Source organism: Anomaloglossus baeobatrachus, unplaced genomic scaffold, assembly GCF_048569485.1.
Source record: "Anomaloglossus baeobatrachus isolate aAnoBae1 unplaced genomic scaffold, aAnoBae1.hap1 Scaffold_3934, whole genome shotgun sequence".
NCBI classification, from domain to species: domain Eukaryota; kingdom Metazoa; phylum Chordata; class Amphibia; order Anura; family Aromobatidae; genus Anomaloglossus; species Anomaloglossus baeobatrachus.
The window spans coordinates 1-23,149 of NW_027443273.1; the positions used below are offsets into that span (position 1 = coordinate 1).

A 23,149-nucleotide genomic window follows, 5' to 3' on the forward strand; every position below is an offset into this window, starting at 1 on the left:
GAAAATACATCAACAGGCAGACTACAGAAAAGCTTACTATCAAAGGTTAGAGGGGGGCTTTCTCAGAGGGCTTTTTACAGTTTTTCTATTCCCAATTAGCCGTTTAAGTGTACTTATTGAAAGTAGTAATTCTTTCATAGGCCGCCCTTTCTTAGTATTTGACGTTCCTTATATTGCGGTATGAGGCTTCGCAGTAGGTTGCAAACATTCATCACCCATGACTGTCCCCAATTGAGCTCAGAAGCTCAATGTCTATCATGACCTCTCTTTTAGAATGTCCAAGAGCAAGCAAACTATTCCTCCAGGAGAGGGCGCCAACAGACTACTAAAGAGATCATCATTACTCAAAGAAAACCCCAAAAACCAATGCATGATAGGAATAAACAGGTAACTTTCTTTGGAGTGGAAGCGGAGAGATCGCACCAGATGCCAATTCTAGATGTTATCACACCTGTGGTCACTGCAGCAGCAGGTGAATCCACTTTGTCCAAAAGGGATCTATTCCATTCAATTGCAAATGATCTAGATAAGACAGAGAACTGCAGCACGGGGACATAGCCGAGTTGGTCAGGTTGAGTGGTGATGAGTTTGCTATTTGGATGAATAAAGAAAGTCAAAAGTGTGAAAGATAAAAAACAAAAGGAGGAAGTGTGAAAAGTGAATGGGCCAAATTGAGGTGCATATGAAGACGTATGCTTTCTTCCAATTCATTAAATCGGGCTAATATGAATCAGGTGAATTGAGTTCTGCTTTTGGAAACTGGGTTAAGAAGGGGTGCACCGTTCCTGGAGGTACTGCAATACCAGGTCAATGCGTGGAGTGGACAGAGCAAGCTCTTTTTCCATCTCCCTGTTCTAAAAATCCATTTAATATATGGTCCCCAGATAGGGGACGTATCAGATATTAAACTGATAAGAACAGATACTACACTTGATCTTAGCCAAAAGGCCGAGAAGCGATAACCAGAATTGGTTTGGGCCTCGAGTGGCACCCTGGCCTATGCCGGACACATCTTAGGGAGAGAGAGCGAGAGGGAGACAAACCCACGCCTACACAAGACATTTTGTCACCCAAGCCAACCCTTGAAAAGGCTGCTTTGCAGAGCCAAAACAAGAAGAATGGTGCGTTTTGCAGCCGCCGCCCACTGCAATGAATCTGAATAACTCCTCCTTTAGGGCGCAAGCAACTCCCCTCCCCCTTGCAGTCTTTCCAATTCACGATACAAAAAGACGGACAGGACAGGTTGCCTGACTTTCCGTCACTGCCACCCTTTGCCATCCTTACCCGTAGAAAGCCCTTTCATCATCCCCAAACCCTAATCTTTTCCCTTTCCTTCCCAGCCCCCAAACCCTGCCCTCTGTACCTTTCTCACCACCCGCTTCCCTTCTCCTGTCATCCCCCTACCACCCGGGAAAAAAAGAGATTGCCCCCTCCTTCCACTAGCCCACCCTCCCACCCAAAGAACAACTTCTTCTGCGCAGCTTGTTTTCTAGGCAGCAGCGCTATTGTGATGTCATCGGGGGGCATTGTGACAAGCCGCCAGTGTTCCGTCTCTTCATGTTGTGCACAGTTCAAACGGAAAATACATCAACAGGCAGACTACAGAAAAGCTTACTATCAAAGGTTAGAGGGGGGCTTTCTCAGAGGGCTTTTTACAGTTTTTCTATTCCCAATTAGCCGTTTAAGTGTACTTATTGAAAGTAGTAATTCTTTCATAGGCCGCCCTTTCTTAGTATTTGACGTTCCTTATATTGCGGTATGAGGCTTCGCAGTAGGTTGCAAACATTCATCACCCATGACTGTCCCCAATTGAGCTCAGAAGCTCAATGTCTATCATGACCTCTCTTTTAGAATGTCCAAGAGCAAGCAAACTATTCCTCCAGGAGAGGGCGCCAACAGACTACTAAAGAGATCATCATTACTCAAAGAAAACCCCAAAAACCAATGCATGATAGGAATAAACAGGTAACTTTCTTTGGAGTGGAAGCGGAGAGATCGCACCAGATGCCAATTCTAGATGTTATCACACCTGTGGTCACTGCAGCAGCAGGTGAATCCACTTTGTCCAAAAGGGATCTATTCCATTCAATTGCAAATGATCTAGATAAGACAGAGAACTGCAGCACGGGGACATAGCCGAGTTGGTCAGGTTGAGTGGTGATGAGTTTGCTATTTGGATGAATAAAGAAAGTCAAAAGTGTGAAAGATAAAAAACAAAAGGAGGAAGTGTGAAAAGTGAATGGGCCAAATTGAGGTGCATATGAAGACGTATGCTTTCTTCCAATTCATTAAATCGGGCTAATATGAATCAGGTGAATTGAGTTCTGCTTTTGGAAACTGGGTTAAGAAGGGGTGCACCGTTCCTGGAGGTACTGCAATACCAGGTCAATGCGTGGAGTGGACAGAGCAAGCTCTTTTTCCATCTCCCTGTTCTAAAAATCCATTTAATATATGGTCCCCAGATAGGGGACGTATCAGATATTAAACTGATAAGAACAGATACTACACTTGATCTTAGCCAAAAGGCCGAGAAGCGATAACCAGAATTGGTTTGGGCCTCGAGTGGCACCCTGGCCTATGCCGGACACATCTTAGGGAGAGAGAGCGAGAGGGAGACAAACCCACGCCTACACAAGACATTTTGTCACCCAAGCCAACCCTTGAAAAGGCTGCTTTGCAGAGCCAAAACAAGAAGAATGGTGCGTTTTGCAGCCGCCGCCCACTGCAATGAATCTGAATAACTCCTCCTTTAGGGCGCAAGCAACTCCCCTCCCCCTTGCAGTCTTTCCAATTCACGATACAAAAAGACGGACAGGACAGGTTGCCTGACTTTCCGTCACTGCCACCCTTTGCCATCCTTACCCGTAGAAAGCCCTTTCATCATCCCCAAACCCTAATCTTTTCCCTTTCCTTCCCAGCCCCCAAACCCTGCCCTCTGTACCTTTCTCACCACCCGCTTCCCTTCTCCTGTCATCCCCCTACCACCCGGGAAAAAAAGAGATTGCCCCCTCCTTCCACTAGCCCACCCTCCCACCCAAAGAACAACTTCTTCTGCGCAGCTTGTTTTCTAGGCAGCAGCGCTATTGTGATGTCATCGGGGGGCATTGTGACAAGCCGCCAGTGTTCCGTCTCTTCATGTTGTGCACAGTTCAAACGGAAAATACATCAACAGGCAGACTACAGAAAAGCTTACTATCAAAGGTTAGAGGGGGGCTTTCTCAGAGGGCTTTTTACAGTTTTTCTATTCCCAATTAGCCGTTTAAGTGTACTTATTGAAAGTAGTAATTCTTTCATAGGCCGCCCTTTCTTAGTATTTGACGTTCCTTATATTGCGGTATGAGGCTTCGCAGTAGGTTGCAAACATTCATCACCCATGACTGTCCCCAATTGAGCTCAGAAGCTCAATGTCTATCATGACCTCTCTTTTAGAATGTCCAAGAGCAAGCAAACTATTCCTCCAGGAGAGGGCGCCAACAGACTACTAAAGAGATCATCATTACTCAAAGAAAACCCCAAAAACCAATGCATGATAGGAATAAACAGGTAACTTTCTTTGGAGTGGAAGCGGAGAGATCGCACCAGATGCCAATTCTAGATGTTATCACACCTGTGGTCACTGCAGCAGCAGGTGAATCCACTTTGTCCAAAAGGGATCTATTCCATTCAATTGCAAATGATCTAGATAAGACAGAGAACTGCAGCACGGGGACATAGCCGAGTTGGTCAGGTTGAGTGGTGATGAGTTTGCTATTTGGATGAATAAAGAAAGTCAAAAGTGTGAAAGATAAAAAACAAAAGGAGGAAGTGTGAAAAGTGAATGGGCCAAATTGAGGTGCATATGAAGACGTATGCTTTCTTCCAATTCATTAAATCGGGCTAATATGAATCAGGTGAATTGAGTTCTGCTTTTGGAAACTGGGTTAAGAAGGGGTGCACCGTTCCTGGAGGTACTGCAATACCAGGTCAATGCGTGGAGTGGACAGAGCAAGCTCTTTTTCCATCTCCCTGTTCTAAAAATCCATTTAATATATGGTCCCCAGATAGGGGACGTATCAGATATTAAACTGATAAGAACAGATACTACACTTGATCTTAGCCAAAAGGCCGAGAAGCGATAACCAGAATTGGTTTGGGCCTCGAGTGGCACCCTGGCCTATGCCGGACACATCTTAGGGAGAGAGAGCGAGAGGGAGACAAACCCACGCCTACACAAGACATTTTGTCACCCAAGCCAACCCTTGAAAAGGCTGCTTTGCAGAGCCAAAACAAGAAGAATGGTGCGTTTTGCAGCCGCCGCCCACTGCAATGAATCTGAATAACTCCTCCTTTAGGGCGCAAGCAACTCCCCTCCCCCTTGCAGTCTTTCCAATTCACGATACAAAAAGACGGACAGGACAGGTTGCCTGACTTTCCGTCACTGCCACCCTTTGCCATCCTTACCCGTAGAAAGCCCTTTCATCATCCCCAAACCCTAATCTTTTCCCTTTCCTTCCCAGCCCCCAAACCCTGCCCTCTGTACCTTTCTCACCACCCGCTTCCCTTCTCCTGTCATCCCCCTACCACCCGGGAAAAAAAGAGATTGCCCCCTCCTTCCACTAGCCCACCCTCCCACCCAAAGAACAACTTCTTCTGCGCAGCTTGTTTTCTAGGCAGCAGCGCTATTGTGATGTCATCGGGGGGCATTGTGACAAGCCGCCAGTGTTCCGTCTCTTCATGTTGTGCACAGTTCAAACGGAAAATACATCAACAGGCAGACTACAGAAAAGCTTACTATCAAAGGTTAGAGGGGGGCTTTCTCAGAGGGCTTTTTACAGTTTTTCTATTCCCAATTAGCCGTTTAAGTGTACTTATTGAAAGTAGTAATTCTTTCATAGGCCGCCCTTTCTTAGTATTTGACGTTCCTTATATTGCGGTATGAGGCTTCGCAGTAGGTTGCAAACATTCATCACCCATGACTGTCCCCAATTGAGCTCAGAAGCTCAATGTCTATCATGACCTCTCTTTTAGAATGTCCAAGAGCAAGCAAACTATTCCTCCAGGAGAGGGCGCCAACAGACTACTAAAGAGATCATCATTACTCAAAGAAAACCCCAAAAACCAATGCATGATAGGAATAAACAGGTAACTTTCTTTGGAGTGGAAGCGGAGAGATCGCACCAGATGCCAATTCTAGATGTTATCACACCTGTGGTCACTGCAGCAGCAGGTGAATCCACTTTGTCCAAAAGGGATCTATTCCATTCAATTGCAAATGATCTAGATAAGACAGAGAACTGCAGCACGGGGACATAGCCGAGTTGGTCAGGTTGAGTGGTGATGAGTTTGCTATTTGGATGAATAAAGAAAGTCAAAAGTGTGAAAGATAAAAAACAAAAGGAGGAAGTGTGAAAAGTGAATGGGCCAAATTGAGGTGCATATGAAGACGTATGCTTTCTTCCAATTCATTAAATCGGGCTAATATGAATCAGGTGAATTGAGTTCTGCTTTTGGAAACTGGGTTAAGAAGGGGTGCACCGTTCCTGGAGGTACTGCAATACCAGGTCAATGCGTGGAGTGGACAGAGCAAGCTCTTTTTCCATCTCCCTGTTCTAAAAATCCATTTAATATATGGTCCCCAGATAGGGGACGTATCAGATATTAAACTGATAAGAACAGATACTACACTTGATCTTAGCCAAAAGGCCGAGAAGCGATAACCAGAATTGGTTTGGGCCTCGAGTGGCACCCTGGCCTATGCCGGACACATCTTAGGGAGAGAGAGCGAGAGGGAGACAAACCCACGCCTACACAAGACATTTTGTCACCCAAGCCAACCCTTGAAAAGGCTGCTTTGCAGAGCCAAAACAAGAAGAATGGTGCGTTTTGCAGCCGCCGCCCACTGCAATGAATCTGAATAACTCCTCCTTTAGGGCGCAAGCAACTCCCCTCCCCCTTGCAGTCTTTCCAATTCACGATACAAAAAGACGGACAGGACAGGTTGCCTGACTTTCCGTCACTGCCACCCTTTGCCATCCTTACCCGTAGAAAGCCCTTTCATCATCCCCAAACCCTAATCTTTTCCCTTTCCTTCCCAGCCCCCAAACCCTGCCCTCTGTACCTTTCTCACCACCCGCTTCCCTTCTCCTGTCATCCCCCTACCACCCGGGAAAAAAAGAGATTGCCCCCTCCTTCCACTAGCCCACCCTCCCACCCAAAGAACAACTTCTTCTGCGCAGCTTGTTTTCTAGGCAGCAGCGCTATTGTGATGTCATCGGGGGGCATTGTGACAAGCCGCCAGTGTTCCGTCTCTTCATGTTGTGCACAGTTCAAACGGAAAATACATCAACAGGCAGACTACAGAAAAGCTTACTATCAAAGGTTAGAGGGGGGCTTTCTCAGAGGGCTTTTTACAGTTTTTCTATTCCCAATTAGCCGTTTAAGTGTACTTATTGAAAGTAGTAATTCTTTCATAGGCCGCCCTTTCTTAGTATTTGACGTTCCTTATATTGCGGTATGAGGCTTCGCAGTAGGTTGCAAACATTCATCACCCATGACTGTCCCCAATTGAGCTCAGAAGCTCAATGTCTATCATGACCTCTTTTAGAATGTCCAAGAGCAAGCAAACTATTCCTCCAGGAGAGGGCGCCAACAGACTACTAAAGAGATCATCATTACTCAAAGAAAACCCCAAAAACCAATGCATGATAGGAATAAACAGGTAACTTTCTTTGGAGTGGAAGCGGAGAGATCGCACCAGATGCCAATTCTAGATGTTATCACACCTGTGGTCACTGCAGCAGCAGGTGAATCCACTTTGTCCAAAAGGGATCTATTCCATTCAATTGCAAATGATCTAGATAAGACAGAGAACTGCAGCACGGGGACATAGCCGAGTTGGTCAGGTTGAGTGGTGATGAGTTTGCTATTTGGATGAATAAAGAAAGTCAAAAGTGTGAAAGATAAAAAACAAAAGGAGGAAGTGTGAAAAGTGAATGGGCCAAATTGAGGTGCATATGAAGACGTATGCTTTCTTCCAATTCATTAAATCGGGCTAATATGAATCAGGTGAATTGAGTTCTGCTTTTGGAAACTGGGTTAAGAAGGGGTGCACCGTTCCTGGAGGTACTGCAATACCAGGTCAATGCGTGGAGTGGACAGAGCAAGCTCTTTTTCCATCTCCCTGTTCTAAAAATCCATTTAATATATGGTCCCCAGATAGGGGACGTATCAGATATTAAACTGATAAGAACAGATACTACACTTGATCTTAGCCAAAAGGCCGAGAAGCGATAACCAGAATTGGTTTGGGCCTCGAGTGGCACCCTGGCCTATGCCGGACACATCTTAGGGAGAGAGAGCGAGAGGGAGACAAACCCACGCCTACACAAGACATTTTGTCACCCAAGCCAACCCTTGAAAAGGCTGCTTTGCAGAGCCAAAACAAGAAGAATGGTGCGTTTTGCAGCCGCCGCCCACTGCAATGAATCTGAATAACTCCTCCTTTAGGGCGCAAGCAACTCCCCTCCCCCTTGCAGTCTTTCCAATTCACGATACAAAAAGACGGACAGGACAGGTTGCCTGACTTTCCGTCACTGCCACCCTTTGCCATCCTTACCCGTAGAAAGCCCTTTCATCATCCCCAAACCCTAATCTTTTCCCTTTCCTTCCCAGCCCCCAAACCCTGCCCTCTGTACCTTTCTCACCACCCGCTTCCCTTCTCCTGTCATCCCCCTACCACCCGGGAAAAAAAGAGATTGCCCCCTCCTTCCACTAGCCCACCCTCCCACCCAAAGAACAACTTCTTCTGCGCAGCTTGTTTTCTAGGCAGCAGCGCTATTGTGATGTCATCGGGGGGCATTGTGACAAGCCGCCAGTGTTCCGTCTCTTCATGTTGTGCACAGTTCAAACGGAAAATACATCAACAGGCAGACTACAGAAAAGCTTACTATCAAAGGTTAGAGGGGGGCTTTCTCAGAGGGCTTTTTACAGTTTTTCTATTCCCAATTAGCCGTTTAAGTGTACTTATTGAAAGTAGTAATTCTTTCATAGGCCGCCCTTTCTTAGTATTTGACGTTCCTTATATTGCGGTATGAGGCTTCGCAGTAGGTTGCAAACATTCATCACCCATGACTGTCCCCAATTGAGCTCAGAAGCTCAATGTCTATCATGACCTCTCTTTTAGAATGTCCAAGAGCAAGCAAACTATTCCTCCAGGAGAGGGCGCCAACAGACTACTAAAGAGATCATCATTACTCAAAGAAAACCCCAAAAACCAATGCATGATAGGAATAAACAGGTAACTTTCTTTGGAGTGGAAGCGGAGAGATCGCACCAGATGCCAATTCTAGATGTTATCACACCTGTGGTCACTGCAGCAGCAGGTGAATCCACTTTGTCCAAAAGGGATCTATTCCATTCAATTGCAAATGATCTAGATAAGACAGAGAACTGCAGCACGGGGACATAGCCGAGTTGGTCAGGTTGAGTGGTGATGAGTTTGCTATTTGGATGAATAAAGAAAGTCAAAAGTGTGAAAGATAAAAAACAAAAGGAGGAAGTGTGAAAAGTGAATGGGCCAAATTGAGGTGCATATGAAGACGTATGCTTTCTTCCAATTCATTAAATCGGGCTAATATGAATCAGGTGAATTGAGTTCTGCTTTTGGAAACTGGGTTAAGAAGGGGTGCACCGTTCCTGGAGGTACTGCAATACCAGGTCAATGCGTGGAGTGGACAGAGCAAGCTCTTTTTCCATCTCCCTGTTCTAAAAATCCATTTAATATATGGTCCCCAGATAGGGGACGTATCAGATATTAAACTGATAAGAACAGATACTACACTTGATCTTAGCCAAAAGGCCGAGAAGCGATAACCAGAATTGGTTTGGGCCTCGAGTGGCACCCTGGCCTATGCCGGACACATCTTAGGGAGAGAGAGCGAGAGGGAGACAAACCCACGCCTACACAAGACATTTTGTCACCCAAGCCAACCCTTGAAAAGGCTGCTTTGCAGAGCCAAAACAAGAAGAATGGTGCGTTTTGCAGCCGCCGCCCACTGCAATGAATCTGAATAACTCCTCCTTTAGGGCGCAAGCAACTCCCCTCCCCCTTGCAGTCTTTCCAATTCACGATACAAAAAGACGGACAGGACAGGTTGCCTGACTTTCCGTCACTGCCACCCTTTGCCATCCTTACCCGTAGAAAGCCCTTTCATCATCCCCAAACCCTAATCTTTTCCCTTTCCTTCCCAGCCCCCAAACCCTGCCCTCTGTACCTTTCTCACCACCCGCTTCCCTTCTCCTGTCATCCCCCTACCACCCGGGAAAAAAAGAGATTGCCCCCTCCTTCCACTAGCCCACCCTCCCACCCAAAGAACAACTTCTTCTGCGCAGCTTGTTTTCTAGGCAGCAGCGCTATTGTGATGTCATCGGGGGGCATTGTGACAAGCCGCCAGTGTTCCGTCTCTTCATGTTGTGCACAGTTCAAACGGAAAATACATCAACAGGCAGACTACAGAAAAGCTTACTATCAAAGGTTAGAGGGGGGCTTTCTCAGAGGGCTTTTTACAGTTTTTCTATTCCCAATTAGCCGTTTAAGTGTACTTATTGAAAGTAGTAATTCTTTCATAGGCCGCCCTTTCTTAGTATTTGACGTTCCTTATATTGCGGTATGAGGCTTCGCAGTAGGTTGCAAACATTCATCACCCATGACTGTCCCCAATTGAGCTCAGAAGCTCAATGTCTATCATGACCTCTCTTTTAGAATGTCCAAGAGCAAGCAAACTATTCCTCCAGGAGAGGGCGCCAACAGACTACTAAAGAGATCATCATTACTCAAAGAAAACCCCAAAAACCAATGCATGATAGGAATAAACAGGTAACTTTCTTTGGAGTGGAAGCGGAGAGATCGCACCAGATGCCAATTCTAGATGTTATCACACCTGTGGTCACTGCAGCAGCAGGTGAATCCACTTTGTCCAAAAGGGATCTATTCCATTCAATTGCAAATGATCTAGATAAGACAGAGAACTGCAGCACGGGGACATAGCCGAGTTGGTCAGGTTGAGTGGTGATGAGTTTGCTATTTGGATGAATAAAGAAAGTCAAAAGTGTGAAAGATAAAAAACAAAAGGAGGAAGTGTGAAAAGTGAATGGGCCAAATTGAGGTGCATATGAAGACGTATGCTTTCTTCCAATTCATTAAATCGGGCTAATATGAATCAGGTGAATTGAGTTCTGCTTTTGGAAACTGGGTTAAGAAGGGGTGCACCGTTCCTGGAGGTACTGCAATACCAGGTCAATGCGTGGAGTGGACAGAGCAAGCTCTTTTTCCATCTCCCTGTTCTAAAAATCCATTTAATATATGGTCCCCAGATAGGGGACGTATCAGATATTAAACTGATAAGAACAGATACTACACTTGATCTTAGCCAAAAGGCCGAGAAGCGATAACCAGAATTGGTTTGGGCCTCGAGTGGCACCCTGGCCTATGCCGGACACATCTTAGGGAGAGAGAGCGAGAGGGAGACAAACCCACGCCTACACAAGACATTTTGTCACCCAAGCCAACCCTTGAAAAGGCTGCTTTGCAGAGCCAAAACAAGAAGAATGGTGCGTTTTGCAGCCGCCGCCCACTGCAATGAATCTGAATAACTCCTCCTTTAGGGCGCAAGCAACTCCCCTCCCCCTTGCAGTCTTTCCAATTCACGATACAAAAAGACGGACAGGACAGGTTGCCTGACTTTCCGTCACTGCCACCCTTTGCCATCCTTACCCGTAGAAAGCCCTTTCATCATCCCCAAACCCTAATCTTTTCCCTTTCCTTCCCAGCCCCCAAACCCTGCCCTCTGTACCTTTCTCACCACCCGCTTCCCTTCTCCTGTCATCCCCCTACCACCCGGGAAAAAAAGAGATTGCCCCCTCCTTCCACTAGCCCACCCTCCCACCCAAAGAACAACTTCTTCTGCGCAGCTTGTTTTCTAGGCAGCAGCGCTATTGTGATGTCATCGGGGGGCATTGTGACAAGCCGCCAGTGTTCCGTCTCTTCATGTTGTGCACAGTTCAAACGGAAAATACATCAACAGGCAGACTACAGAAAAGCTTACTATCAAAGGTTAGAGGGGGGCTTTCTCAGAGGGCTTTTTACAGTTTTTCTATTCCCAATTAGCCGTTTAAGTGTACTTATTGAAAGTAGTAATTCTTTCATAGGCCGCCCTTTCTTAGTATTTGACGTTCCTTATATTGCGGTATGAGGCTTCGCAGTAGGTTGCAAACATTCATCACCCATGACTGTCCCCAATTGAGCTCAGAAGCTCAATGTCTATCATGACCTCTCTTTTAGAATGTCCAAGAGCAAGCAAACTATTCCTCCAGGAGAGGGCGCCAACAGACTACTAAAGAGATCATCATTACTCAAAGAAAACCCCAAAAACCAATGCATGATAGGAATAAACAGGTAACTTTCTTTGGAGTGGAAGCGGAGAGATCGCACCAGATGCCAATTCTAGATGTTATCACACCTGTGGTCACTGCAGCAGCAGGTGAATCCACTTTGTCCAAAAGGGATCTATTCCATTCAATTGCAAATGATCTAGATAAGACAGAGAACTGCAGCACGGGGACATAGCCGAGTTGGTCAGGTTGAGTGGTGATGAGTTTGCTATTTGGATGAATAAAGAAAGTCAAAAGTGTGAAAGATAAAAAACAAAAGGAGGAAGTGTGAAAAGTGAATGGGCCAAATTGAGGTGCATATGAAGACGTATGCTTTCTTCCAATTCATTAAATCGGGCTAATATGAATCAGGTGAATTGAGTTCTGCTTTTGGAAACTGGGTTAAGAAGGGGTGCACCGTTCCTGGAGGTACTGCAATACCAGGTCAATGCGTGGAGTGGACAGAGCAAGCTCTTTTTCCATCTCCCTGTTCTAAAAATCCATTTAATATATGGTCCCCAGATAGGGGACGTATCAGATATTAAACTGATAAGAACAGATACTACACTTGATCTTAGCCAAAAGGCCGAGAAGCGATAACCAGAATTGGTTTGGGCCTCGAGTGGCACCCTGGCCTATGCCGGACACATCTTAGGGAGAGAGAGCGAGAGGGAGACAAACCCACGCCTACACAAGACATTTTGTCACCCAAGCCAACCCTTGAAAAGGCTGCTTTGCAGAGCCAAAACAAGAAGAATGGTGCGTTTTGCAGCCGCCGCCCACTGCAATGAATCTGAATAACTCCTCCTTTAGGGCGCAAGCAACTCCCCTCCCCCTTGCAGTCTTTCCAATTCACGATACAAAAAGACGGACAGGACAGGTTGCCTGACTTTCCGTCACTGCCACCCTTTGCCATCCTTACCCGTAGAAAGCCCTTTCATCATCCCCAAACCCTAATCTTTTCCCTTTCCTTCCCAGCCCCCAAACCCTGCCCTCTGTACCTTTCTCACCACCCGCTTCCCTTCTCCTGTCATCCCCCTACCACCCGGGAAAAAAAGAGATTGCCCCCTCCTTCCACTAGCCCACCCTCCCACCCAAAGAACAACTTCTTCTGCGCAGCTTGTTTTCTAGGCAGCAGCGCTATTGTGATGTCATCGGGGGGCATTGTGACAAGCCGCCAGTGTTCCGTCTCTTCATGTTGTGCACAGTTCAAACGGAAAATACATCAACAGGCAGACTACAGAAAAGCTTACTATCAAAGGTTAGAGGGGGGCTTTCTCAGAGGGCTTTTTACAGTTTTTCTATTCCCAATTAGCCGTTTAAGTGTACTTATTGAAAGTAGTAATTCTTTCATAGGCCGCCCTTTCTTAGTATTTGACGTTCCTTATATTGCGGTATGAGGCTTCGCAGTAGGTTGCAAACATTCATCACCCATGACTGTCCCCAATTGAGCTCAGAAGCTCAATGTCTATCATGACCTCTCTTTTAGAATGTCCAAGAGCAAGCAAACTATTCCTCCAGGAGAGGGCGCCAACAGACTACTAAAGAGATCATCATTACTCAAAGAAAACCCCAAAAACCAATGCATGATAGGAATAAACAGGTAACTTTCTTTGGAGTGGAAGCGGAGAGATCGCACCAGATGCCAATTCTAGATGTTATCACACCTGTGGTCACTGCAGCAGCAGGTGAATCCACTTTGTCCAAAAGGGATCTATTCCATTCAATTGCAAATGATCTAGATAAGACAGAGAACTGCAGCACGGGGACATAGCCGAGTTGGTCAGGTTGAGTGGTGATGAGTTTGCTATTTGGATGAATAAAGAAAGTCAAAAGTGTGAAAGATAAAAAACAAAAGGAGGAAGTGTGAAAAGTGAATGGGCCAAATTGAGGTGCATATGAAGACGTATGCTTTCTTCCAATTCATTAAATCGGGCTAATATGAATCAGGTGAATTGAGTTCTGCTTTTGGAAACTGGGTTAAGAAGGGGTGCACCGTTCCTGGAGGTACTGCAATACCAGGTCAATGCGTGGAGTGGACAGAGCAAGCTCTTTTTCCATCTCCCTGTTCTAAAAATCCATTTAATATATGGTCCCCAGATAGGGGACGTATCAGATATTAAACTGATAAGAACAGATACTACACTTGATCTTAGCCAAAAGGCCGAGAAGCGATAACCAGAATTGGTTTGGGCCTCGAGTGGCACCCTGGCCTATGCCGGACACATCTTAGGGAGAGAGAGCGAGAGGGAGACAAACCCACGCCTACACAAGACATTTTGTCACCCAAGCCAACCCTTGAAAAGGCTGCTTTGCAGAGCCAAAACAAGAAGAATGGTGCGTTTTGCAGCCGCCGCCCACTGCAATGAATCTGAATAACTCCTCCTTTAGGGCGCAAGCAACTCCCCTCCCCCTTGCAGTCTTTCCAATTCACGATACAAAAAGACGGACAGGACAGGTTGCCTGACTTTCCGTCACTGCCACCCTTTGCCATCCTTACCCGTAGAAAGCCCTTTCATCATCCCCAAACCCTAATCTTTTCCCTTTCCTTCCCAGCCCCCAAACCCTGCCCTCTGTACCTTTCTCACCACCCGCTTCCCTTCTCCTGTCATCCCCCTACCACCCGGGAAAAAAAGAGATTGCCCCCTCCTTCCACTAGCCCACCCTCCCACCCAAAGAACAACTTCTTCTGCGCAGCTTGTTTTCTAGGCAGCAGCGCTATTGTGATGTCATCGGGGGGCATTGTGACAAGCCGCCAGTGTTCCGTCTCTTCATGTTGTGCACAGTTCAAACGGAAAATACATCAACAGGCAGACTACAGAAAAGCTTACTATCAAAGGTTAGAGGGGGGCTTTCTCAGAGGGCTTTTTACAGTTTTTCTATTCCCAATTAGCCGTTTAAGTGTACTTATTGAAAGTAGTAATTCTTTCATAGGCCGCCCTTTCTTAGTATTTGACGTTCCTTATATTGCGGTATGAGGCTTCGCAGTAGGTTGCAAACATTCATCACCCATGACTGTCCCCAATTGAGCTCAGAAGCTCAATGTCTATCATGACCTCTCTTTTAGAATGTCCAAGAGCAAGCAAACTATTCCTCCAGGAGAGGGCGCCAACAGACTACTAAAGAGATCATCATTACTCAAAGAAAACCCCAAAAACCAATGCATGATAGGAATAAACAGGTAACTTTCTTTGGAGTGGAAGCGGAGAGATCGCACCAGATGCCAATTCTAGATGTTATCACACCTGTGGTCACTGCAGCAGCAGGTGAATCCACTTTGTCCAAAAGGGATCTATTCCATTCAATTGCAAATGATCTAGATAAGACAGAGAACTGCAGCACGGGGACATAGCCGAGTTGGTCAGGTTGAGTGGTGATGAGTTTGCTATTTGGATGAATAAAGAAAGTCAAAAGTGTGAAAGATAAAAAACAAAAGGAGGAAGTGTGAAAAGTGAATGGGCCAAATTGAGGTGCATATGAAGACGTATGCTTTCTTCCAATTCATTAAATCGGGCTAATATGAATCAGGTGAATTGAGTTCTGCTTTTGGAAACTGGGTTAAGAAGGGGTGCACCGTTCCTGGAGGTACTGCAATACCAGGTCAATGCGTGGAGTGGACAGAGCAAGCTCTTTTTCCATCTCCCTGTTCTAAAAATCCATTTAATATATGGTCCCCAGATAGGGGACGTATCAGATATTAAACTGATAAGAACAGATACTACACTTGATCTTAGCCAAAAGGCCGAGAAGCGATAACCAGAATTGGTTTGGGCCTCGAGTGGCACCCTGGCCTATGCCGGACACATCTTAGGGAGAGAGAGCGAGAGGGAGACAAACCCACGCCTACACAAGACATTTTGTCACCCAAGCCAACCCTTGAAAAGGCTGCTTTGCAGAGCCAAAACAAGAAGAATGGTGCGTTTTGCAGCCGCCGCCCACTGCAATGAATCTGAATAACTCCTCCTTTAGGGCGCAAGCAACTCCCCTCCCCCTTGCAGTCTTTCCAATTCACGATACAAAAAGACGGACAGGACAGGTTGCCTGACTTTCCGTCACTGCCACCCTTTGCCATCCTTACCCGTAGAAAGCCCTTTCATCATCCCCAAACCCTAATCTTTTCCCTTTCCTTCCCAGCCCCCAAACCCTGCCCTCTGTACCTTTCTCACCACCCGCTTCCCTTCTCCTGTCATCCCCCTACCACCCGGGAAAAAAAGAGATTGCCCCCTCCTTCCACTAGCCCACCCTCCCACCCAAAGAACAACTTCTTCTGCGCAGCTTGTTTTCTAGGCAGCAGCGCTATTGTGATGTCATCGGGGGGCATTGTGACAAGCCGCCAGTGTTCCGTCTCTTCATGTTGTGCACAGTTCAAACGGAAAATACATCAACAGGCAGACTACAGAAAAGCTTACTATCAAAGGTTAGAGGGGGGCTTTCTCAGAGGGCTTTTTACAGTTTTTCTATTCCCAATTAGCCGTTTAAGTGTACTTATTGAAAGTAGTAATTCTTTCATAGGCCGCCCTTTCTTAGTATTTGACGTTCCTTATATTGCGGTATGAGGCTTCGCAGTAGGTTGCAAACATTCATCACCCATGACTGTCCCCAATTGAGCTCAGAAGCTCAATGTCTATCATGACCTCTCTTTTAGAATGTCCAAGAGCAAGCAAACTATTCCTCCAGGAGAGGGCGCCAACAGACTACTAAAGAGATCATCATTACTCAAAGAAAACCCCAAAAACCAATGCATGATAGGAATAAACAGGTAACTTTCTTTGGAGTGGAAGCGGAGAGATCGCACCAGATGCCAATTCTAGATGTTATCACACCTGTGGTCACTGCAGCAGCAGGTGAATCCACTTTGTCCAAAAGGGATCTATTCCATTCAATTGCAAATGATCTAGATAAGACAGAGAACTGCAGCACGGGGACATAGCCGAGTTGGTCAGGTTGAGTGGTGATGAGTTTGCTATTTGGATGAATAAAGAAAGTCAAAAGTGTGAAAGATAAAAAACAAAAGGAGGAAGTGTGAAAAGTGAATGGGCCAAATTGAGGTGCATATGAAGACGTATGCTTTCTTCCAATTCATTAAATCGGGCTAATATGAATCAGGTGAATTGAGTTCTGCTTTTGGAAACTGGGTTAAGAAGGGGTGCACCGTTCCTGGAGGTACTGCAATACCAGGTCAATGCGTGGAGTGGACAGAGCAAGCTCTTTTTCCATCTCCCTGTTCTAAAAATCCATTTAATATATGGTCCCCAGATAGGGGACGTATCAGATATTAAACTGATAAGAACAGATACTACACTTGATCTTAGCCAAAAGGCCGAGAAGCGATAACCAGAATTGGTTTGGGCCTCGAGTGGCACCCTGGCCTATGCCGGACACATCTTAGGGAGAGAGAGCGAGAGGGAGACAAACCCACGCCTACACAAGACATTTTGTCACCCAAGCCAACCCTTGAAAAGGCTGCTTTGCAGAGCCAAAACAAGAAGAATGGTGCGTTTTGCAGCCGCCGCCCACTGCAATGAATCTGAATAACTCCTCCTTTAGGGCGCAAGCAACTCCCCTCCCCCTTGCAGTCTTTCCAATTCACGATACAAAAAGACGGACAGGACAGGTTGCCTGACTTTCCGTCACTGCCACCCTTTGCCATCCTTACCCGTAGAAAGCCCTTTCATCATCACCAAACCCTAATCTTTTCCCTTTCCTTCCCAGCCCCCAAACCCTGCCCTCTGTACCTTTCTCACCACCCGCTTCCCTTCTCCTGTCATCCCCCTACCACCCGGGAAAAAAAGAGATTGCCCCCTCCTTCCACTAGCCCACCCTCCCACCCAAAGAACAACTTCTTCTGCGCAGCTTGTTTTCTAGGCAGCAGCGCTATTGTGATGTCATCGGGGGGCATTGTGACAAGCCGCCAGTGTTCCGTCTCTTCATGTTGTGCACAGTTCAAACGGAAAATACATCAACAGGCAGACTACAGAAAAGCTTACTATCAAAGGTTAGAGGGGGGCTTTCTCAGAGGGCTTTTTACAGTTTTTCTATTCCCAATTAGCCGTTTAAGTGTACTTATTGAAAGTAGTAATTCTTTCATAGGCCGCCCTTTCTTAGTATTTGACGTTCCTTATATTGCGGTATGAGGCTTCGCAGTAGGTTGCAAACATTCATCACCCATGACTGTCCCCAATTGAGCTCAGAAGCTCAATGTCTATCATGACCTCTCTTTTAGAATGTCCAAGAGCAAGCAAACTATTCCTCCAGGAGAGGGCGCCAACAGACTACTAAAGAGATCATCATTACTCAAAGAAAACCCCAAAAACCAATGCATGATAGGAATAAACAGGTAACTTTCTTTGGAGTGGAAGCGGAGAGATCGCACCAGATGCCAATTCTAGATGTTATCACACCTGTGGTCACTGCAGCAGCAGGTGAATCCACTTTGTCCAAAAGGGATCTATTCCATTCAATTGCAAATGATCTAGATAAGACAGAGAACTGCAGCACGGGGACATAGCCGAGTTGGTCAGGTTGAGTGGTGATGAGTTTGCTATTTGGATGAATAAAGAAAGTCAAAAGTGTGAAAGATAAAAAACAAAAGGAGGAAGTGTGAAAAGTGAATGGGCCAAATTGAGGTGCATATGAAGACGTATGCTTTCTTCCAATTCATTAAATCGGGCTAATATGAATCAGGTGAATTGAGTTCTGCTTTTGGAAACTGGGTTAAGAAGGGGTGCACCGTTCCTGGAGGTACTGCAATACCAGGTCAATGCGTGGAGTGGACAGAGCAAGCTCTTTTTCCATCTCCCTGTTCTAAAAATCCATTTAATATATGGTCCCCAGATAGGGGACGTATCAGATATTAAACTGATAAGAACAGATACTACACTTGATCTTAGCCAAAAGGCCGAGAAGCGATAACCAGAATTGGTTTGGGCCTCGAGTGGCACCCTGGCCTATGCCGGACACATCTTAGGGAGAGAGAGCGAGAGGGAGACAAACCCACGCCTACACAAGACATTTTGTCACCCAAGCCAACCCTTGAAAAGGCTGCTTTGCAGAGCCAAAACAAGAAGAATGGTGCGTTTTGCAGCCGCCGCCCACTGCAATGAATCTGAATAACTCCTCCTTTAGGGCGCAAGCAACTCCCCTCCCCCTTGCAGTCTTTCCAATTCACGATACAAAAAGACGGACAGGACAGGTTGCCTGACTTTCCGTCACTGCCACCCTTTGCCATCCTTACCCGTAGAAAGCCCTTTCATCATTCCCAAACCCTAATCTTTTCCCTTTCCTTCCCAGCCCCCAAACCCTGCCCTCTGTACCTTTCTCACCACCCGCTTCCCTTCTCCTGTCATCCCCCTACCACCCGGGAAAAAAAGAGATTGCCCCCTCCTTCCACTAGCCCACCCTCCCACCCAAAGAACAACTTCTTCTGCGCAGCTTGTTTTCTAGGCAGCAGCGCTATTGTGATGTCATCGGGGGGCATTGTGACAAGCCGCCAGTGTTCCGTCTCTTCATGTTGTGCACAGTTCAAACGGAAAATACATCAACAGGCAGACTACAGAAAAGCTTACTATCAAAGGTTAGAGGGGGGCTTTCTCAGAGGGCTTTTTACAGTTTTTCTATTCCCAATTAGCCGTTTAAGTGTACTTATTGAAAGTAGTAATTCTTTCATAGGCCGCCCTTTCTTAGTATTTGACGTTCCTTATATTGCGGTATGAGGCTTCGCAGTAGGTTGCAAACATTCATCACCCATGACTGTCCCCAATTGAGCTCAGAAGCTCAATGTCTATCATGACCTCTCTTTTAGAATGTCCAAGAGCAAGCAAACTATTCCTCCAGGAGAGGGCGCCAACAGACTACTAAAGAGATCATCATTACTCAAAGAAAACCCCAAAAACCAATGCATGATAGGAATAAACAGGTAACTTTCTTTGGAGTGGAAGCGGAGAGATCGCACCAGATGCCAATTCTAGATGTTATCACACCTGTGGTCACTGCAGCAGCAGGTGAATCCACTTTGTCCAAAAGGGATCTATTCCATTCAATTGCAAATGATCTAGATAAGACAGAGAACTGCAGCACGGGGACATAGCCGAGTTGGTCAGGTTGAGTGGTGATGAGTTTGCTATTTGGATGAATAAAGAAAGTCAAAAGTGTGAAAGATAAAAAACAAAAGGAGGAAGTGTGAAAAGTGAATGGGCCAAATTGAGGTGCATATGAAGACGTATGCTTTCTTCCAATTCATTAAATCGGGCTAATATGAATCAGGTGAATTGAGTTCTGCTTTTGGAAACTGGGTTAAGAAGGGGTGCACCGTTCCTGGAGGTACTGCAATACCAGGTCAATGCGTGGAGTGGACAGAGCAAGCTCTTTTTCCATCTCCCTGTTCTAAAAATCCATTTAATATATGGTCCCCAGATAGGGGACGTATCAGATATTAAACTGATAAGAACAGATACTACACTTGATCTTAGCCAAAAGGCCGAGAAGCGATAACCAGAATTGGTTTGGGCCTCGAGTGGCACCCTGGCCTATGCCGGACACATCTTAGGGAGAGAGAGCGAGAGGGAGACAAACCCACGCCTACACAAGACATTTTGTCACCCAAGCCAACCCTTGAAAAGGCTGCTTTGCAGAGCCAAAACAAGAAGAATGGTGCGTTTTGCAGCCGCCGCCCACTGCAATGAATCTGAATAACTCCTCCTTTAGGGCGCAAGCAACTCCCCTCCCCCTTGCAGTCTTTCCAATTCACGATACAAAAAGACGGACAGGACAGGTTGCCTGACTTTCCGTCACTGCCACCCTTTGCCATCCTTACCCGTAGAAAGCCCTTTCATCATCCCCAAACCCTAATCTTTTCCCTTTCCTTCCCAGCCCCCAAACCCTGCCCTCTGTACCTTTCTCACCACCCGCTTCCCTTCTCCTGTCATCCCCCTACCACCCGGGAAAAAAAGAGATTGCCCCCTCCTTCCACTAGCCCACCCTCCCACCCAAAGAACAACTTCTTCTGCGCAGCTTGTTTTCTAGGCAGCAGCGCTATTGTGATGTCATCGGGGGGCATTGTGACAAGCCGCCAGTGTTCCGTCTCTTCATGTTGTGCACAGTTCAAACGGAAAATACATCAACAGGCAGACTACAGAAAAGCTTACTATCAAAGGTTAGAGGGGGGCTTTCTCAGAGGGCTTTTTACAGTTTTTCTATTCCCAATTAGCCGTTTAAGTGTACTTATTGAAAGTAGTAATTCTTTCATAGGCCGCCCTTTCTTAGTATTTGACGTTCCTTATATTGCGGTATGAGGCTTCGCAGTAGGTTGCAAACATTCATCACCCATGACTGTCCCCAATTGAGCTCAGAAGCTCAATGTCTATCATGACCTCTCTTTTAGAATGTCCAAGAGCAAGCAAACTATTCCTCCAGGAGAGGGCGCCAACAGACTACTAAAGAGATCATCATTACTCAAAGAAAACCCCAAAAACCAATGCATGATAGGAATAAACAGGTAACTTTCTTTGGAGTGGAAGCGGAGAGATCGCACCAGATGCCAATTCTAGATGTTATCACACCTGTGGTCACTGCAGCAGCAGGTGAATCCACTTTGTCCAAAAGGGATCTATTCCATTCAATTGCAAATGATCTAGATAAGACAGAGAACTGCAGCACGGGGACATAGCCGAGTTGGTCAGGTTGAGTGGTGATGAGTTTGCTATTTGGATGAATAAAGAAAGTCAAAAGTGTGAAAGATAAAAAACAAAAGGAGGAAGTGTGAAAAGTGAATGGGCCAAATTGAGGTGCATATGAAGACGTATGCTTTCTTCCAATTCATTAAATCGGGCTAATATGAATCAGGTGAATTGAGTTCTGCTTTTGGAAACTGGGTTAAGAAGGGGTGCACCGTTCCTGGAGGTACTGCAATACCAGGTCAATGCGTGGAGTGGACAGAGCAAGCTCTTTTTCCATCTCCCTGTTCTAAAAATCCATTTAATATATGGTCCCCAGATAGGGGACGTATCAGATATTAAACTGATAAGAACAGATACTACACTTGATCTTAGCCAAAAGGCCGAGAAGCGATAACCAGAATTGGTTTGGGCCTCGAGTGGCACCCTGGCCTATGCCGGACACATCTTAGGGAGAGAGAGCGAGAGGGAGACAAACCCACGCCTACACAAGACATTTTGTCACCCAAGCCAACCCTTGAAAAGGCTGCTTTGCAGAGCCAAAACAAGAAGAATGGTGCGTTTTGCAGCCGCCGCCCACTGCAATGAATCTGAATAACTCCTCCTTTAGGGCGCAAGCAACTCCCCTCCCCCTTGCAGTCTTTCCAATTCACGATACAAAAAGACGGACAGGACAGGTTGCCTGACTTTCCGTCACTGCCACCCTTTGCCATCCTTACCCGTAGAAAGCCCTTTCATCATCCCCAAACCCTAATCTTTTCCCTTTCCTTCCCAGCCCCCAAACCCTGCCCTCTGTACCTTTCTCACCACCCGCTTCCCTTCTCCTGTCATCCCCCTACCACCCGGGAAAAAAAGAGATTGCCCCCTCCTTCCACTAGCCCACCCTCCCACCCAAAGAACAACTTCTTCTGCGCAGCTTGTTTTCTAGGCAGCAGCGCTATTGTGATGTCATCGGGGGGCATTGTGACAAGCCGCCAGTGTTCCGTCTCTTCATGTTGTGCACAGTTCAAACGGAAAATACATCAACAGGCAGACTACAGAAAAGCTTACTATCAAAGGTTAGAGGGGGGCTTTCTCAGAGGGCTTTTTACAGTTTTTCTATTCCCAATTAGCCGTTTAAGTGTACTTATTGAAAGTAGTAATTCTTTCATAGGCCGCCCTTTCTTAGTATTTGACGTTCCTTATATTGCGGTATGAGGCTTCGCAGTAGGTTGCAAACATTCATCACCCATGACTGTCCCCAATTGAGCTCAGAAGCTCAATGTCTATCATGACCTCTCTTTTAGAATGTCCAAGAGCAAGCAAACTATTCCTCCAGGAGAGGGCGCCAACAGACTACTAAAGAGATCATCATTACTCAAAGAAAACCCCAAAAACCAATGCATGATAGGAATAAACAGGTAACTTTCTTTGGAGTGGAAGCGGAGAGATCGCACCAGATGCCAATTCTAGATGTTATCACACCTGTGGTCACTGCAGCAGCAGGTGAATCCACTTTGTCCAAAAGGGATCTATTCCATTCAATTGCAAATGATCTAGATAAGACAGAGAACTGCAGCACGGGGACATAGCCGAGTTGGTCAGGTTGAGTGGTGATGAGTTTGCTATTTGGATGAATAAAGAAAGTCAAAAGTGTGAAAGATAAAAAACAAAAGGAGGAAGTGTGAAAAGTGAATGGGCCAAATTGAGGTGCATATGAAGACGTATGCTTTCTTCCAATTCATTAAATCGGGCTAATATGAATCAGGTGAATTGAGTTCTGCTTTTGGAAACTGGGTTAAGAAGGGGTGCACCGTTCCTGGAGGTACTGCAATACCAGGTCAATGCGTGGAGTGGACAGAGCAAGCTCTTTTTCCATCTCCCTGTTCTAAAAATCCATTTAATATATGGTCCCCAGATAGGGGACGTATCAGATATTAAACTGATAAGAACAGATACTACACTTGATCTTAGCCAAAAGGCCGAGAAGCGATAACCAGAATTGGTTTGGGCCTCGAGTGGCACCCTGGCCTATGCCGGACACATCTTAGGGAGAGAGAGCGAGAGGGAGACAAACCCACGCCTACACAAGA

General features: G+C 46.2%; 15 non-coding genes across 15 annotated transcripts; all 15 read right to left on the reverse strand.

Moving 5' to 3' along the window:
- Positions 1-769: 769 nt before the first annotated feature.
- LOC142276145 (U2 spliceosomal RNA) lies at positions 770-960 on the reverse strand. Its single transcript, XR_012739654.1, has one exon. It is a non-coding gene; the product is annotated as a U2 spliceosomal RNA (small nuclear RNA).
- Positions 961-2,347: 1,387 nt separating this feature from the next.
- LOC142276157 (U2 spliceosomal RNA) lies at positions 2,348-2,538 on the reverse strand. The gene has a single exon (XR_012739665.1). It is a non-coding gene; the product is annotated as a U2 spliceosomal RNA (small nuclear RNA).
- A 1,387-nt stretch (positions 2,539-3,925) lies between these two features.
- LOC142276169 (U2 spliceosomal RNA) lies at positions 3,926-4,116 on the reverse strand. Its single transcript, XR_012739676.1, has one exon. It is a non-coding gene; the product is annotated as a U2 spliceosomal RNA (small nuclear RNA).
- A 1,387-nt stretch (positions 4,117-5,503) lies between these two features.
- LOC142276178 (U2 spliceosomal RNA) lies at positions 5,504-5,694 on the reverse strand. The gene has a single exon (XR_012739684.1). It is a non-coding gene; the product is annotated as a U2 spliceosomal RNA (small nuclear RNA).
- A 1,385-nt stretch (positions 5,695-7,079) lies between these two features.
- On the reverse strand, positions 7,080-7,270 carry LOC142276179 (U2 spliceosomal RNA). Its single transcript, XR_012739685.1, has one exon. It is a non-coding gene; the product is annotated as a U2 spliceosomal RNA (small nuclear RNA).
- A 1,387-nt stretch (positions 7,271-8,657) lies between these two features.
- On the reverse strand, positions 8,658-8,848 carry LOC142276146 (U2 spliceosomal RNA). Its single transcript, XR_012739655.1, has one exon. It is a non-coding gene; the product is annotated as a U2 spliceosomal RNA (small nuclear RNA).
- Positions 8,849-10,235: 1,387 nt separating this feature from the next.
- Positions 10,236-10,426, reverse strand: LOC142276147 (U2 spliceosomal RNA). The gene has a single exon (XR_012739656.1). It is a non-coding gene; the product is annotated as a U2 spliceosomal RNA (small nuclear RNA).
- Positions 10,427-11,813: 1,387 nt separating this feature from the next.
- On the reverse strand, positions 11,814-12,004 carry LOC142276148 (U2 spliceosomal RNA). Its single transcript, XR_012739657.1, has one exon. It is a non-coding gene; the product is annotated as a U2 spliceosomal RNA (small nuclear RNA).
- A 1,387-nt stretch (positions 12,005-13,391) lies between these two features.
- Positions 13,392-13,582, reverse strand: LOC142276149 (U2 spliceosomal RNA). The gene has a single exon (XR_012739658.1). It is a non-coding gene; the product is annotated as a U2 spliceosomal RNA (small nuclear RNA).
- A 1,387-nt stretch (positions 13,583-14,969) lies between these two features.
- LOC142276150 (U2 spliceosomal RNA) lies at positions 14,970-15,160 on the reverse strand. The gene has a single exon (XR_012739659.1). It is a non-coding gene; the product is annotated as a U2 spliceosomal RNA (small nuclear RNA).
- A 1,387-nt stretch (positions 15,161-16,547) lies between these two features.
- Positions 16,548-16,738, reverse strand: LOC142276151 (U2 spliceosomal RNA). The gene has a single exon (XR_012739660.1). It is a non-coding gene; the product is annotated as a U2 spliceosomal RNA (small nuclear RNA).
- A 1,387-nt stretch (positions 16,739-18,125) lies between these two features.
- Positions 18,126-18,316, reverse strand: LOC142276152 (U2 spliceosomal RNA). The gene has a single exon (XR_012739661.1). It is a non-coding gene; the product is annotated as a U2 spliceosomal RNA (small nuclear RNA).
- A 1,387-nt stretch (positions 18,317-19,703) lies between these two features.
- On the reverse strand, positions 19,704-19,894 carry LOC142276154 (U2 spliceosomal RNA). Its single transcript, XR_012739662.1, has one exon. It is a non-coding gene; the product is annotated as a U2 spliceosomal RNA (small nuclear RNA).
- A 1,387-nt stretch (positions 19,895-21,281) lies between these two features.
- On the reverse strand, positions 21,282-21,472 carry LOC142276155 (U2 spliceosomal RNA). The gene has a single exon (XR_012739663.1). It is a non-coding gene; the product is annotated as a U2 spliceosomal RNA (small nuclear RNA).
- Positions 21,473-22,859: 1,387 nt separating this feature from the next.
- LOC142276156 (U2 spliceosomal RNA) lies at positions 22,860-23,050 on the reverse strand. The gene has a single exon (XR_012739664.1). It is a non-coding gene; the product is annotated as a U2 spliceosomal RNA (small nuclear RNA).
- Positions 23,051-23,149: the final 99 nt, after the last annotated feature.